The following is a 20,098-nucleotide window of genomic DNA, read 5'->3' as shown; positions in this document are numbered from 1 at the left end:
CCTTAAATTTACGATTTATGTATCCGTTTGTCATAAAAATTTGTCTTTCCACTTTTTTCCCGAGACTACAAATATTCGAGTACAAAGTAACTGGTTTCGACTTATTTCTACTTAAGAAGTAGTTAAATAATTAATCGATTAGGGAATTTGGGACATAAACAAAACCCTGACGAAAGAGCCGAAATTTTACTTAAACAAAAGTCTAGCCGAACCAATCTCTAGCTGAGTACAGTGGAGACTGATTTCTTCGAAATATTAGATGTAATAAAGACAGACATTTTTCCAGTTCAACGAGAGTGACCGAAAAGTTGTAAATTTTGGAAATTTCCGTGGACAACACCTGGTCCTAGAACGAATTAGTTAGAAAACAGACGGACAATCTATTAAGTTTAACATATTTAGACTTTTACAGCTATGGTGAGAAACATTTAAAATTTACAAGAACCCTGTCGCGTCTTTTGAGATATACTAGTGATGCGAATAAACAGGCATTTGACATTGACCGGTATGGGCACCCTCGGGATTTGGCAGCCCGCCTGCATATACACACCGCACACCTAGCAGGACCGTCTCTGATTCCACTTGTAGGTAGCTATTTGACTAAGTGGTTAAGACTTAAAGAGTAAAGAATATTTTATGTTATTTTTATGTACGTTTCATTACAAAGCTATATTTAATTATAATTTTCTTTCAAAGTATATTCATACAATTGAGGAATGTTTTGTACCAGATATGTATATCCACCACACATTTTATTTCACCGAGAAAGTTTTTATAATTTTATTTTTAATTTTAGTTCTTATATCGTGGCTAGCGATTCGGAATGTCATTGCGACATTGAAAATTTATATTAAAAAAGTTTTGGCTCAAGATCATATAATGAAAAAGAAAACATTATTAAAAGAGAAAGGCCAATGCTTAAATTAAATATAAACGCTTCAATAAAAAAATTTGTTCGACATTTTCACGATAAAATGGCTTTGTAAATACATAAAAATGAAAAAATTGTTTTGTTGGCTTGCCTACTATTTTCAAATGAAATTAGTGTGTGGAATAAGAATGGCTTTGACAATTTAGCTGGCAAAAGACACGAAAAATCGTCGATTCTTTTGTATTTGAAGCAATTTGGAAATCGAAGCGAAATAGAATTTAACATTAGTAAATAATATAAAATAAATATTGAAAATTATAACGAGATAGTTACAGTTAATAGATATATTATATCTAAATAAATAGATGTTATATGTTTTTATCAAAGCAAGAATTGGCATTTAGAGGGCATAAGGAATATATTTGATCTAATAACAGAGGAAATTATATTGAACTTGTTTATTTATTAAGTACGTTAGATAAATAATCTATTAAAAATACATTTAAAGAAAGGATTAAGTGATTGCCCCTGGAAGTCGGCTTCTTATAGAAACGCAGCTTCCCTATCACCAAATGTCACGGCACGCCACTGCTCTATTACAATGTGTGAATACCTTCCCGAATCTATTGTCCATACAACACAAATATGCGAAAAATTCGATTTTGACTACGTAGTTAAGGATTTGGCGCTGGCTCCCTTAATCAAAAATAGGAGCCAAATGGAATAACAGGGCTAACGAGAAGTGTATCTTAGACAATGCGTTTATTGCTTTAAAATCAGTGCACCTGTCTTCGTTTGCAATAGCAAAATTAACGTATGGTTAGAGTTATAAATTCAAACACTTCTGGTGAGAAAGATTTGCCACAACTTCACAAATGTTCAGCCGATTTTCTATTAAATTAAGCGTATAAAAACTTGGAGGGAAATAAAGGAATTTTAGCACGACTTCCCTGGTTACATTAAGCGTCAGTTTAATTAATATTCAAGTTGCCGACTAAATAGTTATTCGGCGGGTGTGATTCATCAGATTCACGTTACAATACACGCTTTGTTTTATAATTATGTATATGGAATCATTTCTAGAAATGGCCATTAAATAACCATCTCTCCCGATATTACGGTATAAATATCAAGTTGTTGTTGTATTTTCGCCAAGTATTTGCTTTAATTTCGTTTTATATTCCCGTGTAAGGTCTTGGTTAACGCAAAATGTCTATATTTACACGTTTGTATTTCGTGCCGCCATCACGTCAGCACCACCACGTGCATTTTTCGAACCGTCTCTATTCTAACCCCTATCCCCACACCGGTGTGACGTGGCTTTTTAATCTTTATTATACACGCGTCAGATTCTGAAATTATANCGTCTATCTCGAATTTGACTTCAGAATCCTGTCTATATTGGAATTTGGACTCTTCCGGCTTGTGTCTGTGCTCAAATTTGACTCCCAATTTTTGTCATCCCTGGAACTTGGACTCTCCGGAATTGTGTTTTAATTTGTTATTGGAACGACACGCTCAACAAATTGATATTTGTTATTCAGACACTAGTAAAAGGATTAATTGCAAAACAAATTTTTTATACATAAAACGTTTGATAAATTAATTGATTATTAATATATTAATTAATAATTTTAATCTCAATTATAAATTGTTGTATATTTATATTTGTAAAACATTAATAGTAATTGTTACGGCCTAATTAAGGCATCCAAGCGATAGTCGAGAGCTCTCGCACACATTAAAATATGTGTTTGGACCTATATATATGCTATTAAAAGTCTGTTTTAAAATGCCTCAATAAAGAATAAAACTTATGTAATTTGTAAAAACCTAATGTTTGCAAAAATAAAACAGTTTCTACAGATCTAATCTTTTTCTGTTCTTTTGTAAGCGCATTCCTTTTAAGAAAGGATAATTTTAGAGAAACAGTTAAAGTGGCAAAGGCACACTTGCCACTCCGAGGGTTTTATTTATTTATTTATTTTTTCATTCGCTCCTCTGGGCACTAAGAGGGCCTCTTTATTTAGCAAGCCTGTTGCGGGTTAAGCCAGGCCACTTCAGGCGTTGATCAACTACGACCCATAAATACTCGAGGTTCGGGGGGTTGCTAATACTGTTATTGTGAACTAGCAGATGTGCCCGGCGTTGCTCGGAAAAAAGTAACGATAGCAAAGATTAAGGTTAGTAGATTATAGTCGATCTTACCCATTTTCACCGAGTGCAACAATTAGGTTTTCGATACTAAGTGTAAAATGTTTAGCTATCTGCTTACCACACTGGGATAACGATAATTATGGTTGGCAGCAACCACTAACCGCTAAGTGATTAATAACAAACGTTTTCGTAGCCCCTTCTGGGTTCTTTTTAAGGTATACTAAATTCGAAAAATATGCTGGATCTTCCCAAATCTTATAAATATAAAATCGAACATTAAGACGAAGAGTTCGAATAAAGCCAACTCCCCGTGTAAACTTTATATACGATGGAACGCTAAATATCGTTGAGAAGGGTCTAAAATATGTTCGATTTCTTGCATAAATGCAGAAAAGATATTTAAAATAGAATAGTAGAAGCCTTATTCTTCACGGTGGCCGAAAAACAAGAGTAATAAAGACAAAGGAAATCGGAAATTACAACTTACGTTCGGCCGAACGTCGGAAAAAGCAGTTAGAAGTAGCAAATTTCCGGAACCCGTAGCTCTGGAAAAACACTCGATCCGGAAAAGAAGAAACGCCGTTGGAGACAGCTCGACGAAACGAATCAGAAAATGTATTTATATGCAGAAGAATAGAGAAAACGCTCGAAGAAAAACTGCGAAACGAACAACTGGGGTCTTGGATGACTGCTCAATCGATACTTTTGTCTTTCTGTTATTCTTGCACTGCAAAAAACCGTTTGTGTCGGTTGGAACCGAAGAACAATTTTCAGTTGCATATCAAAAGTCGAAAAGTGCAAACATTGTTTCCGGACTTTTCAAACATTCTTTATTTTTTCCATCATTTATAATTTTACGTCTTCGGGTTGGTTCAAAAGATACGATGCAGTCATTCCTCCCTATTCAGTGTTCTCATTTTCCTAAACATATCAAAAGCAAATAGCCGAAATAAAAAACCTAACGGCAAAAGTTCAGAAATTTTTAAAATTATCAGCAGATATTAAGTTTCAAATTTCGTAAAAAATATCTTGCCCCCACAGACTATTATTGATTTTTACATCACGCTATGGGAGAAACCCCTGAATTGCTGGCACTGCATCTGCTAATGTGTGCGTATCGTCCACTTTTACATTGGAAACGTTTGGCTTTGTTCGGTGCCGTAGTTAGAGCCGGGCAACGGGCCAAGTGTCTAAAGGTGGCCCGCCCTTCAGGAGTCTAGTTTTTTGGTTTTTAAAATTTTCGCGGTAATGTGACGTTGCGCTCACAGGAAATGCATTAAACCACGGTAGCTTCCTTGTATCAAGTTTATGTATTTATAAGTCAGAATATGGTAAAAACATTCTTCTTCTATTCGGATGGGGAAAACGAGAACGGATTTATTTGATTACGAAGAAACGGATACGCGTACAAATAATCCCGAAACACAGTTCCATAGGAACTATTGCTTTTAGCAATAATATACCAAGGAATAATCTGTACTTTTTGAAGAGCAAAGGGCCATTTTTGGTTGCCTTCGCAACATTTCTATATTAAAGACGAAGACGACCTTATGATAATTTATGCATTTAGATTCAGCATCGAATAACGAATATAATCGGCATATAAAGGTGACGATTCATAAGACGAAATTCGAATATTTCGTGTCTACGCTACATTGATGCTAATGACGAAATACGAAATATTTATAAATATTAGAAATATATATATTAAACTTTAAATATTAAACTTTTAATAATTAAAAGTACAAGTACAAAAGCACCAAATCTCTTATCAAAGAATATAAAATTGGCAACAATACCGTTACCCTTCAAGCAATTCACGATGATATTTAATAAAATCCTTCAAACAGTATTGCGGAAACGTAGAATAAATTAATCTACACGATTCGTAAACATTATTGAAATTCGTTATTTGTAAGTAGCTAAAAAAAATTTAATTATATTGCATATAATTTTCATTCTTATTACAAATACAGCATGTTAGACGACATTGTTTACACTTTAATGTAACGATATTATGTCATAACATTAATTTGCTTCAAGAAAGTATTTATAGATGAACTTTAAATCGAAAAGATCATTTAAAGTAGATCAATCAAGAATTAAGTAGGCCTATTTATATAGCATCCATTACGCGATAAGTTACTATATAAAACGCATTGATTCCGGCTTAAAAAAATTTGGCTAATAAATTTGATTTCTATATAGTGTATAATACTACAATGTTTTTAATTTAGACAAAACGATTTGTACTGTATTGATAATTATCGAGTGTATTCCAGTTGAGAAATTATACACACAATACAACAATATTTAAACTTATTTACAGACCATATACAAATCTTAATTCGGTATTGGCCGTATTGAGGAAAGATGCTATTGCGTAAGTGGATTTTATAAATATCGCCGATAGGGGACAATATGTTAGAGTCTCTCGAGGCGAGATTATTTTCAATCTTGAAGAAGTAATGGCTATCTGGATGTTGATAGAAAAAGCCAGCATTGTACGAAATGTTGTGAATTCTTCGTGATATAGTTTAAAAAGCATCTTTATAGGATACCTGGTCGGTATCGAAGAGGCAGGCAAAAACGATTCTGTCAAAATATCTGACAGACGTATTCAGTTTAGTGGCTCACAAGTAAACATAGTTAAGCCTAAAATTTCACTTTGTTGATATATTGAAGAAGACGAATGCTAAGAAAAGATGATATTATTATTTACGTGTTGAGGTAAACGTCAATCTTATTAAAGTAATTGGCGCTTTTTTATTTATTTATTTAAGTTATTACGCCTTCATTCGATACCAGGAAATTTAAATTCGTCAAAACTAATCTTATTGACAATCGTTTTTAATTTCTGTAAGACGTTCATTTTTTTAGAAACGTTTTTCGTCGCGTGTATATCGTTACATTTTTTTAGTATTAATTATGTTGAACGGTAACGATTTTATATTTTATCAAACAAATGGCACGTGATTGAAGTGGTTACATATAAGTGATTGTAGTGTAAAGCTTAATAATGTTAATGATATAATTTAAATTATATCTAATCTGGATACAAATTTTGTTATGAAAAGATTTGTTTTATTTGATTTATATTGTAATATTTGAAAATGATATAAAAAGGAATACTCCGAGATGTAATCATATGGAAAATCAGACTCGGTTGTATTAACGATTAAACGACGGGCCGAATTCCTTATGTGGTTAATCTGATAATGAATTCGGCTTTAACGTTTAATTGTTAATGCCATGTGACATTGTTATTAAACGGTGTTCTATACTGTGTATTTCTATGCATATACTTATATTTTTATTTATTTATTATAGTATTTTTGTATATAAAGTGTATATTTTTGTTTATAAAGTCTGGTATTAAGATTTAAACCATTCCAAAATATACAATTTAAGCTGTTTGTTCTATTCAAATGGAAATGTCGTTCATATTGTACGTTTTATCCTGAAGGAGGTCTGTTAAATATGGCTGAAAATGTTAGAAATGAAAGTGATTAATGCAATTATCAAAGTAGTTTTGGGTAATTTAACAAACTGTTCTTTTCTCTCTTTGAAGTTCAAAACTTGGCCCTCCATTGAAATGATTAGTTTCTTCAAGTCACTGTATTGATTTTTTAGAAAAATATTACATTAATTTAATCAGATTAAATAGAAAGAAATATTTCAATTAATTTGAATCTTATTGAATGATTTTTTTTTTTTCAAATATTTTTTTCTTTTAACTTAAAATGTTCAAACACAACATGCATTTAAAAATGAATTAACAATAAGTAATATTTATTCATGTGTATAAGAAAAAAAATTATTAAAGTTTAAATTTAAAGATTTTTTTTTCAAATTGCACATTAAATCATAATTTGTTTCTTATTTCAAATGTATTCCAGGAATGAAACCAGATATAATATAAAAATATATAAAAATGCAATATAATATAAAAAAATATATACAATATAATATAAAAAAAGAAATATTTTCTTAAATATTAGCACTTACAATTATTTTGAAACGTATTCTTTGATTTATTATTATTTTATTTTTAATGATGAAATTTTCTATCTTAGAAAAAATACTTGATCAGCAACAGATGTCTATATAGAATAGGATAGATTTCATCATAATGGACAGCATAAAATCAATCCCTATTTTATCTACAAATCTAGATTATTAAATTTATTCAAAATAAGACAAATCGGATTTTATCAATGTCAGGAAAGTTATTATTTATTTTAAATTAACATCTTTTAGGATTATAAAAATGTTCATAAGAGGATTAAAATATAATTTTAGTTTAACCTATTTCAAAATTGATTATTACTAAATTCCCATTTTATGGTGATGATCACTCAGTTACATATTTTCTTATTTGTTTGCTAAATGAAGCACATATTAATATATTTTTATATTACAAATTTTATGTTAAATTGCTAATTAAATAAAAGAAAATTCAAACTGTTACGGAAGCCAAAAATAAGATTTTATTTAAATTGTTTTCAGTCTATTATTTGGCCAGCTTCAGCTATACTTCATTTTCAAGAGAAGTATTAATTACTTTGAAAATGAAAATTTTTAAATTTTATATATTGGAAAAACTAAAAGAAATTAAAGAACCAATTCTTAAATTAATTACTTTTGATAAAAAGTGAGATAATATCTATAAATAAGTTAAAATATTTATCACTAGAATGTTAGAAATTATATTACAAATAAAAAGTGTTTAACTTATTTAAATATTTGATAACTTAATTTTTTTTAAATTAAATATATGTCTTTTAGAAAATCTTTATTACAAAGAATAGTATATAAGAATACAAAATAGCAGGTTGCATTTTTAAGAATATAAGAAATTCTTTTAATGAAATAGTAAAATTAATCCAAAGTTTTTGTGACAAATTACATTCTGATATAACATTACCTGTAAATTCATTAAAATATTTATATTTAATTAAATGTTAAATATTTAAAACTGAATATTTAAAGTTATATCAAATCTTGAAAAAACTTACAAAGTTTTGATAATATAAATAAATCTGATTTAAATGACATCATTATTGAGCTTCAATTTGAAAAAAATTGTAGACCTATAAATTCCCACATGTCCATCTGTCTGTCTTTCTTTAATCTCACAAACAGAAGTAGATAGATGAAATCCAAAACCTTAATGGCAGGAGATCCCGATTGACTATGTATGAACTTCATCAGAGGCACATTATTTCAATTCAAAAGTTTCCCCTGAAAGTAGTTAATAGATGATTGTCACAACTGTATTGTTAAAGGAAAAGTATGATGTACAGGGACAAGCCACTACTAATTTGAGATGGAGAGCATATATTTTAAATGTAAGTCCATTAATGTAAATCCAAATTAAAAATATGATTAAAAATTGCAGCCTGGCATTGTGACAATCTCACAATAAATGCTTNTATTGCATGTTAGCTATTTTATGATTAATTACACTAATTAGTTCTTATTTTGCAGATATTTATTAACATAAATTTTGATTTATTGCAAACTGTCAGTATGAATATATTATTTTAACTTAATATAACAAAATTTTATAAGCAATGCTTCAAATTGAAATATTTAAATTAGAAAAGCATTATTCAATAGTTATTAGACGTATACAAATCCAGTGAAAGTATTATATACAAGTGAAGCTCTGTACATGTCTTTCCACAATAATGTAATTTACAACGAGCAGTTATTTATTGTGACATCACAATACTGGGCTGCAATGTTTAATCATATTTTAAATTTATTTAATTTAAAATATATGCTCTCTCCCTCAAATCAGTACTGTAGTGTCTTGACCTGTACATCATACTTTTCCTTTAGCAATAGCGTTGTGCTGGTCAACAACTTTCAGGGAAAAGTTTTTGAATTGAAATAACATGACTTGCATCGGAAGTTCATATATAGTTACTTGAAACCTCCTGCCCCTAAACTTTCCATAACTAGTCTTGTCTTTCATCTATCTAACTCCGTTCTTGAGAATAAAGAAAGACAGGCAGACAGATGACAATAGGAAATTATAGGTCTAAATCTAAAATTTTTTCATATTGCAGCCCAATAATAATTAAGCAAATTTGATATTTTATACTGTCAGTTTATTAGAAAAAAACAGCAATTATTGAATATATGTTAAACTTATTATTTTCTAATTAATGAGTTACCTACTAGCATACATCAATTAGATTAAGTATGTTACCTATAAAATACATGAAATTATGTCATATGAAATAGATGTAAGTTTTATTAAATTTATACAAGGTATTTGATCAAATGTAAACTTCAGATTTTCATTTTTAATATTGCAATATTATTATAGATGATATTTGATCCTTGTGTTTTCAAACTTACTTCTATTAAAAAACAGATTAATGACATTTTTAAACAGTTATATTTTTATTTGATACATGGTGTATAACNAATATTTATATTTGCTATTGACAAGGAAAAACATTTTTTAAAGTTTACTTTAGGTTAACTGCAAACTAGATTATTTTTGGATTTAAACTAGATGATGATGCATGTTATGTAAATTATAACTGGTAATACTGTAAAAAAACACTCCAAATAAATTTCTAAATTTAGCCAGCACAATTTATTTATTAAAGGTAAACGTTTTTGGCTTGTTGAACAGCTTTCTTCAGGCTTTTCTAAGTTCCAAAACAGAAATAGAACAAGAAGATTTAAATTAAGGAATTGTCTATAATGGTAACATGTAAAATTGGTATTGCTGCAATTCAATTGTAGCAATATCAATTTTATTCAATTTTTACATGAAATTAAAAATACAATGACTGATCATGGACTACACTTGATTTTCAACTAAATGAAGATGGATCAGCAACCAAATTAACATCTAGTATGTTAATATTTCTTGCAACAGATTTCTTGAAATTTGTTGTTTGGTCTTGTTATTTCATGAAAATTTTGAAAATATGTTGCTGTTAATAAGCATTTATGATTCTCAACAAAGAAATTTAGATGACAAGTCTTGTAAATGATTATTATAAAGAATGATTTAGAAGATTCTTGGAGCATATTGATTAATGATTTTGAAATAATTGTACTGAGCAGTTATAATGAACAAATAATCACATTTATTTTGCCTTTTTTTATAGATGAAAAATTTCTTAAACAATCTTATCATTTTAATAAAACAAATTCTTTATTATAGTAAATAGTAGTAGTACTGAAAACAGTGAAACAAAATATAATTATAATCATATTTTATAACTTCTATTACTTTGCATTAAAAAAAATTGCAAGAATTAAAACAATAGAAAATTGTTAATTCTTTGTTTTAATCATGTATGTGCATGTGTTTTCTCCAAAAATAGCAAAGTACATAATATTTTATAAAATGTTTCACTTCTAAATTAGCATATTATTATAAAAAAATACATACTGTAGTAATGAACTATCAATAATAATTGAGTTTTATAATAAATAATTTTTAGAAAAATGAATCCTATAAATTTTATAATTGAGTATTATATATTTGATAATAACTGGTAAATAATTTAATTAAATAAAAATGAGCAATTATTTATTATGATATCATCACAATTGCTGGGTTGCAATTTTTAATCATATTTTTAATTTATTTAATTTAAAATATATGCTTGCCGCCAATTAATAGTGGGTTGCCTCTGTACGTCATACTTTTCCTTTAACAATAGTCATGCTGGTTATCTAACATCTTTCAGGGGAAAATCTTTGAATTGAAATGACTTCTAGTTTGTAGCATAAGTTTGTGCATAGTTAATTGGAGCCTCCTTCCTCTAAGGTTTCCATATCTGGTTTTGTCTTTTGTCTATATAACTGTATTCTTGAGATTAAGGAAAGACAGATAGACAAGCAGACAGACGGATGACAGTGGAAATTTATAGGTCTACAATTTTTTCAAATTGCAGCCCAAATAAATTCATTTTGATAAATGAAAATTTTTTACATAATATACAGTAGAGCGTCGATTTTCCGAAAGTCAATCATCTGAAACGTCAATCATCCGAAAGATTTACAGTCGGCAAATTTAAATTTCCGCCAGTGCTGTGGCGCTTCAATCTTTGGCTATGTCTTGGGCTACTCAAATATTTTACGTTTTTGATACTAAATTAGCATTTGAAGTATAATTTTTTATAATTTTTATATTTTTCAATATATTTATTTTGTTTGTACAAAATAAATAATTTTTAACGATACAATAGTCTTTGTTAGACTTAACATCAACGAAAATTCAACGCGAAGCGACACGCAACGGAGAAAAATTTCGACATTGGATACGTTAAACTATTTTTTCGTACGTAAATCAGTTATCCGAAATATCAGTTATCCGGACAACCCCAGTCCCCAATTGATTCGGAAAATCAACGCTCTACTGTATTTTCTATTATTTTAATTTTCATAGAATTTTAATATTTGATTTCTTATCACTTGTCAAATTGACAAAATACAAGATTAGTGTAATTTAATTTTTTTCTAAATATCATTTTTTTTTTTTTTTTTCATTTAAGACATAATGTATTTTTCACAAAGAAGGAAAATGTTTTAAAACTCTAAATAGTTATCAAAATAATAATACAATAAGTGATATCACAGATTATTGATTGGAATAGTTAAATGTAACCAGATTAACACACTAACATCATGTTTGCAAGAGATTGTGTTGTGTAGTTTTACATTTTGCTTTAATCTATATTTTGCTGCTAGTATAGATAGTTCTCGAGTTAATGTGATAGATTATATTTTGGTAGGTTAGGATAGATATATAGGACCGTCAACAACACAATCTATTACAAAATTTCTATGTAGAATAACAGAATTAATGTTTTTACTTTTTGTATTTCTCAAAGCAGCTATCATTACACATTACTCAAGCTGAATCTAATCACTGATACTTTCCCTCACTACAGAGAATTGGAAAATGATTTTAAAAAGTGAGATTGATTATTTAATGACAATTCATTTAACTTACTTTAACACCATTTGTGTAGTAGAATGTGAACTCATTTCTAGGAATTAAGATTTACCTAGGATGGATAAAATAAAATTTAAACAAACTCTTGTATTCAATTATTTTGCTAAAATTAGTGTAAGATATTTTTAGATTACTTACACAAATAATCCCTAACAAAAATGGAAGTCCTGGAAGAGAATTCTGTTGTAAATTGCATTTGTCATAATTCTAACATAAAAAAAATGAGCAGTTGTTTATTGTGACATTGTCACAATGTTGGGTTACAATTTTTAATCACATGTTTAATTTATTTAATTTAAAATATGTTCTCCATGTCAAATTAGTATTGTAGTGTCTTGCCCCTGTACATCATACTTTTCCTTTAGCAACGGAGTCATGCCAGTCATCTATCTAACTCTTTTCAGGGGAAAATTTTTGAATTGAAATAACATAACTTCCAGTTTGCATTGGAAGTTTATATATAATTAATTGGGATCTCCTCTCCCTAAGCTTTCTGTATCTGGTCTTGAATTTAATTTTATCTAATATCATTTTTTGAGATTAAGGAAAGATGGACAGTGGGAATTTATAGGTCTACAATTATTTTATATTGCAACCCAACAACATTAACATTAAGATATGGTTCTTGAGCTCTCATTAAGATATGGATACTCATAAGTCTTATAAATAAAAGACTCACCTAATGTAGGACAAGAAGTAGTATTATATAGACCATGTCTGGCCAACTTATAGTGAGATGTCAAAAGTATCAACAATCCACTATCGCATTTTTATTCTTTTATATAAAGTTTATTAACTTGCTCTTATAAAATTATGCTGCAAAACAGTTATATTTATTCATTGCCCACTAATTGATGCTTTAGGTTATCTCTTTTTGGTAAAGACATGAAGGTACAATACAAAGAACATTTATCAACAATATAACAAAAAATAATTTTATTTTCATTCATTGTACAAATTACAAGTTTTGCTTCTGTTTATTATAAATTTTGCACTTAACTGATATTGTTTGAACACAACAAAGCAATTTCTAAAATAATAACATAAACTAGATACAACCAAAAAGCATGTTCCATTTTTTTTTTTTTTTTTTTTGTATTTGGTATCTACCCGTGGTAATCAGAAACAAAAATGACTTACATGTTATACATTATCTCATACAGTATAGCATTTACAATAGTTGAAAGATTTCAAGATGGAAAATATGGAATTTACATTGCATTTATCCAAATATAAGGTACATTCTTTTTTATCAGTTTTGGCACTAAAAATGCCATGTACCATACCTTACATTTGGGATATTTTTTCTGAAAGTTCTTTTGGAGATGAAGTGCCAAATCTTGATGAAAAGATGAAGAAAAAAAAAGATGAAGTGCCAAAAGGCACTTCATCTTTTTTTTCCTTCATCTTTTGGCACTTCATCTTTTGGAGATGAAGTGCCAAAAGGCACTTCATCTCCAAAAGTTATCCGGAGTGCCGAGTTTTCGAGGCTCTACTGTACCATTTAATTACCAAAATTTAAAAAATATGTCATCAAATGAATTTTGATTAACATTATGAAGTGCACTGAAAGCTGTATTCTCCACCTTAAGTTAAATCTAAAGTAAGATTTAAATAAATCATGAGTACAGTTAAAATTGGTATTCACCATGCATTAATTTTAGATTTAAGTCTTAAATCTGAATCATGATTTAACTCAAAATATTGGCAAGTTAATTTTAGAATTACAAATTAAAGAATGTACTATTTGAGTTTTTTAAAACAGCATGGAATTATTTGCTTTTTATGGTGATAGACTCTCACAAGTTGAAAATAAGCATTGCTATAATTGTTTATGTTAAGCATAAATGATTATATTATAATACTGGTAGGATTTCCAGTTTTAAAAAATTCTACTTTCCACTTACCTTTTATTTGCTTTAGTTTTTAATATTTTATAAGAAAATAACAATTGTTATTATTTTGTGCTGTTATAATTTCTGGGTAATTGTTACATTTTGTATTCATATATATTTGTCTCTATATTTATTACAGCATTTGTTGTTTTTTCTAATACATTGTTATATTTTGCAAGTGATTCTAAAATTTATATCTTGAAATAATCTTGAAATGAATATAGTTTTTTTCATTGTTGGAATCTATGGTTTACTAAGTTTTAAAATCATCTGTTTAGTTTATGTATGGCAATTTGTATACAAACATCATGATGCCCTCAGACAAATTAGAGCTTGTAGCATAACTCTTCACTTTAAAGATTTCATAATCCAGTGTTAGATTAAGTTGAAAACTAAAGTAACTCTTAATCTAGAGTTACCGGCTTGAAATTTTGGATTACAAAGCTCTCAATTTAAAACGTTGTTGGTGAATATGGCCAACATTGTAACTTTATTTAAAATAATTATTTATTTATTTATTTATGATGTAAACAAAACAATTTTCATATCAAACAGCTTTTTAAATGTTTAAATGATTGGAACACAATGATGTTCAAAAGATAGAAATTTTTGAATGATTAAACTGTATTTTTATGTATTCAGTCCTGATGAGAGTCTCTAAATGATGGCCGAAAATGTTCGAGCAGTAAATTTGTGTTTATTATGTGCTGGAAATCGCATTTAGGTGTCAATTATTTAGAATACAGCCATGAGAGCCATAATCATTAGTTAAGATAAATTTTGTCATAAGTTAAATATTGCACACAAAAACACTAGGTGGTGTAAAATTGAGTCACTTGTGCTGTATCAAGCCTTTGATCAATTTTATCTTAGACTTTGGCATTGACAATACAACATAAAATCACAAAAGCACAAGCACAATCAAATGTCATCCGGTGTTTAGAAAAGTTATGATGCAAAATTTAAACTTTTCATCATAAAATCTACCATTTTAAAATTTTTTGTGTTGAAAATTAGCTAAAAAGGTGTGCCTTTTATTCAAGAAAATATTTCTTCCTGATATGGGTTCTCAGAATAGGGATGCACCTTATATTTGGATAACATGGTATGGATTTCAGATGAATCAAATTTCATGGTGAAACCATGAAATTCGATTCATCTGAAATCAAAGCTAATGAATATTTAATTGGGGAAGGTTGTAACTGATAACATGAGCAGAACATGTGGATACAGTGGATCTTGCATGAGAGATGAATCCTCTAATTTCAAACTCTATTTATGAGAGCCAACATACAATTACCTGAAAAGATGTAGATGCCTCTAACAATACAATTTTACAACAGTCCTTAATTGTAAACTATCAGTGTTGCTGGACAAGTTTTTATTGGGCTTCAGTTATTGCCAGAGGTGATTCAGTGGGGACTAGTCTTGACAAGTCACAAAGTAGAGAATAAGGAAGTTATACTAAATAACAAATGAGATGACACATAAGTAGAGAATTCCAGGGATTAATCAGTGCTGAGAAGTGTACATAGGCCTCACTTCTGGTCCTGGGCTACCAGCTTGGATAATCTGTTGTAGAAGTCACAAATGACTTGGCAGAATGATGCTGGACAATGGACCAACTTTGCTGGTGGACACTGGTATTTCTGGATCAATGGACAGTTGGATAGCTTGGCTTGACAGAATCAAATCAGACAAACCAGAACAGAATGGACAGGAATGCTGTGTTGTTGAGACATGAGCTTTTAAAGGATAGGTCTCTCAGTCTAACATCCTGAACTTTTCTTTTTTGTTTCAACCCTTATCTCATGTAATACAATTGATCTGTCATCTGTCTCCAAATGAAATTGGGAAGACAGATAAGAAAGGTCAATATTGACAATAATAGAAAGGTTGAGGCCAAAGTTTTCATCTCTAAAATGTGAATGTTGAATGCTGCTTACAACATAGCAGTGCTCGATGTTTGATGTTCACGCTTTAGAGATGAAAACTTTGGCCACAATTGCTAATTTGATGCTGACTTCTATTCCAACTGAAGATGTCTACTTGAGCTTAGGACTTTCATTGTGTAAATCAGGTAGTGTGTGTATTTCTCAATGACAGTTATTCTTAGAGACCATGTGTTGTCCATAAATTTTTTGTCAGGAATGTTGGTCTTGCAGAAATAATTAAGTGAAGTCTCTTATGATAGTGACAAAAAGCTAACAACTAATAAAGTAAAATTCTCTTATAAAAATACAGAAGTGATAGTGTTAAGATGAGTGTCTAGATATTCTCACAATCCAGGGGCCTCACAATACTATATATGTTTATACAGTAAAACTTCTCTAACTCGAAGCTCCAAGGGGCAGGAAAATACTTTAAGTTACAGATGATTTGAGTTAGAGAACAATAGAGTGAAAAATACTGATTTTGAATAGATTTGTATTTTAGCTCTCTTGCATTATATAAAGAATCTTTGATAGTTTGTTTTAAACAGCCTATCTACACCTTTCAGCAAAATGTTAATGTAACTAATGGAATTAAACAGTTTTGCAATATATCTTGTTGAGATAAAATGAGAGGTCCTCTTGCTTTGGATTGGAACATTGTATGCAAATGGCTGTTGGACAGTAGATACAACTGTCTGAAAATTTCATGGATATCCAATGATTAGGATCACTTTGGATGGAATAAATATTAACATTAGAGTCAGGGAAGTTGAAAGTAACATAAATCAATGTTGGGACTATGAAAACCTTCAATTTGGAGCAAATTCAAGTTAAGAAAATTTGAGTTGGAGATGTTAAATTGCTATGCTATTCCATTGAGTCATATTGAGTTCATTTTCTTTGAGTTAAAGAAATATTCTAGTTACAGACATTTAAGTTAGAGAAGTTTTACTATATATTTTAATTGGTTACTGTAATGAAATTATTCAATAGTATAATATTATAACAATACAGATATGCAATCTAAATATATTTGTGAGGACCTGAAGCTGTAATTTTTATTAATTTATGAAACTTATATTTGTTAAGAGAGAAAGTTATTTATTTGACCTGAAATTGCAAATTTTAACAGGGAAGTTAATGAATCTTTATCATGTTCTAACTTCCTATCAACTATGATACATCTTCCTGAGGGCACTGCTCATCCATGGAAGTATGGTTTAAAATTTTAGATTGGACGAATGTTAGAAACCACATTGAGATGACCAAATGTGATCAGATGCCAATATTTCTGACTGAAGGAAAAGTATAAAAAGAGAAACAATGTCTAAAAAGATTCCTCCTCAGAAGGATTTCCTGAGAGATTCCTGTGGGTGTTTGTCCAAAGAATATTGAAGAATGACACTATTTAATTTTTTTACAAGAGGACTATTTCTAATATTTCAAAGACTTCAAACAATAAAGATTTAATGATTTGTTCAATATGGGAATTCCTGAAGTTAAGTTGGTGGACAATGTTATGGTTTGGGGGATGTTTTCCTGGCATTTTTTGGGCCCTTTGCTTTGTGTGGAACATCTGAATGTCCAAAAATATTTAAATATTGTTGTTGACCAAATACATCTGGTTATGTTAAATAACTCACTGGAGATGGATACTTCCAGCAGGACAATAATGCTCCATGCCATAAAGCTCAAATTATCGGAAAAGATGCATGGTTTGAAGAGCATTACAGAGACTTTACCTTACTTAGTTGGCATCCACAATCACCAGATCTCAATCTAATTGAGCATTTATGGAACAAGGTCAAAAGGGGCATTAGGTCAGCTGGATTTAGAACCAACCATTCTTAGTGAACTGGAAAATGCAATTTATCAGATATGGTGTCAGATTCCTTCAGCCACTTACCAACATCTCATAGAGTCCATGCCAAAGAGAATTGCAGCAGTATTGTGAGCAAAAATGACTCAACAATGTACCATGTATATAGTCATAATAAGTTGGCTACTGTGTGTGTGTGTGTGTGTGTGTGTGTGTGTGTGTGTTTTGCATGTATATACAGTCGACCCCCCTATAAGATGGTAGATACGTTCCGTCCTTTATGAATCGATTTCTTACGAGTCCTTGCCAATCACAGCCGGACACGTATGCACTTTACGGACTACGGCTGTTTGAAAAGTTTTCTTCCATAAAATTAATCGATTCTAGATTAATCCGACTCAACATTTCCAAAATACGTATATTTTTTTTTGGAAATAATCCGTATAAACTACGCTATAAACAAAAAATTGTAGGATTACTTACCGAGTGTGCACCATTCGACATCGCCGTTGCTCAAGCTTGTTTTCGTCGCGGAACAGCTCAGCAAACCGCGGCTGCGATTTCTGATGTTATTTTTCTGTGAAAACTTCGTTGAACTTTGGAGACATCATTAATATAAATAATTTTAATCACCGTTGAATAAGGAATGTTTCTTTCACACGAAATGTATAAAATTACAGTACTGTATTAGACTTACGGTATCTAATTTACATACTGTACAGACGATAGTTTGCCTAAACTCTCCGTAGCGTGGTGCTAGACGGCAGAAAGCATATATATAATTATAATAAAGTTACAATAAATTAAGTTAATATATAATTATATGTACAGTACTTAATTTATATATAATTATATGTACAGACGAAACTAAACTCAATTTACCCGCCTAAACTGTCCGTAGCGTGATGCTGGATGGCGGGAAAGTTGTTCGGCTGCCCGATGACGTTTTACGTAATTATAGGAGTTTTTTTACCATTGTGTACGGATACTGCCACAATTTTTTTTGCCGTCTTATAGAAATCGTAATTATAGGAACCCATCTTATAGGGAGTCTACTGTATCTGTAGGTTCCTCATCTGTTGATTCAACCATCACATATTGAAAATATTGAAGTTAGTGGAAGAGATAATGGCTAAAATATAAGTAAAACGCACCAAAAACCAGCATAAACTATTGGGTTGTTCAGAGAGTAATTTCGTTTTTTTCCATGGAAAAAAAACAATATTTTTTATAGTAAATAAATATTTTATTGAATTATATATCGACCATTTTGGTCAAATACCTGTTGTCATCGTTTCTGGAAGTAGCATGATTTCACGTTTATAAAAGTTCTGATCGTTGCTAACAAAAAACTGATCCAAGTGATTTTTGACATTGTCATTTCATGTAAATGTCTTACAGTTAAAAAAAATTTATATAGACCAGAACAAGTAATAATCTGAGTGTGCTCAATCTGGTGAATATGGTTGGTGTGATACCCAACTAAGTTATAACAGTTAGAAGTCCCATCTAAGTTATAACAGTTTCTGATGAGTTATCAAACTTGTGTGAAATTTGACATTATCGTGGTAAAACATTACACCTGTTTTGTTGATCAATTCTGGCCGCATTTTCTGTTTGATGATATTACTCAATTTGTTTACTTGATGGCAGTACACTTTTGAATCAATTGTTAAGTTGTCTGGTAAAAGCTCCAAAAAAAAATCCTTAAAATCCCACCAAAGAGAGCATCTCTCTTTAAGAACATGTGGAACCCATATGGGTTCCACATGTTCTTAAAGAGCATTATCAAGCTTTGAAATGAAACCAATTTGTTTCAAGTAATCATAAACAGTTCAATTTGACAAATTTAATCTCTTAGTGATTTCATGTGTTGTTATTTGGCAGTTTTCTTCAATCAGTACCTTTTATTTTGTTTTCATTGGCTTCAACTGGCCATTCAGAACATGGTGCATCTTCAATATTGAAATTGCCAGAATGAAATTTTGTAAACCAGTTTTGGCACTGTCTTTCTCTCAGCACATCATCTCCATACATGTACCACAATTTTTTTCTTGCTTGAACAGCATTTTGATTTTTTGGTAATAAAAATGCAAAATATGCTGAAAATGCTGCTTTCAATCTTCCATATTTGATGGGACACAGAAAATAAACAATTGCACAGAATCAAACAAAATTTTTTACAAATAAGCCTTAAAATGCCAGCTGTCAAAATATATAACGATAATACGGTTTAGAATGAAAATGGTTGGAAAAATACAACTAATCCATCTAGTGGTAAAAAAACGAAATTACTTTCTGAACAACCCAATAAAAATCATTTTCTTCTGCTATATACAACACATTGTTAGGTTTGATTCACAGAATTCAAATAGATGATTTGCAAATTGGAACAGAACATTGTATATTGAAGAAAACATTTTT

At 29.9% G+C, this 20,098-nt stretch overlaps 1 protein-coding gene across 3 annotated transcripts in view; it reads left to right on the top strand.

Annotated features, from left to right (window-relative positions):
• Positions 1-5,440: 5,440 nt before the first annotated feature.
• The window catches only part of LOC111630648 (inactive rhomboid protein 1-like), a 55,382-nt gene continuing 40,724 nt past the window's right edge, over positions 5,441-20,098 (top strand). For all 3 annotated transcript variants that reach the window (XM_023374786.1, XM_023374787.1, XM_023374785.1), the window contains exon 1: positions 5,441-5,758. The gene's annotated coding sequence lies outside the window, so the exon portion shown is untranslated. The remainder of the gene's footprint in view (positions 5,759-20,098) is intronic.

The sequence above is a fragment of the Centruroides sculpturatus genome, unplaced genomic scaffold, assembly GCF_000671375.1.
Source record: "Centruroides sculpturatus isolate CEXI.00-Female unplaced genomic scaffold, Cexi_2.0 scaffold626, whole genome shotgun sequence".
NCBI classification, from domain to species: Eukaryota; Metazoa; Arthropoda; class Arachnida; order Scorpiones; family Buthidae; genus Centruroides; species Centruroides sculpturatus.
The sequence above is the reverse complement of the archived record's forward strand: the minus strand, read 5'-3'. Positions and strand labels throughout refer to the sequence as shown.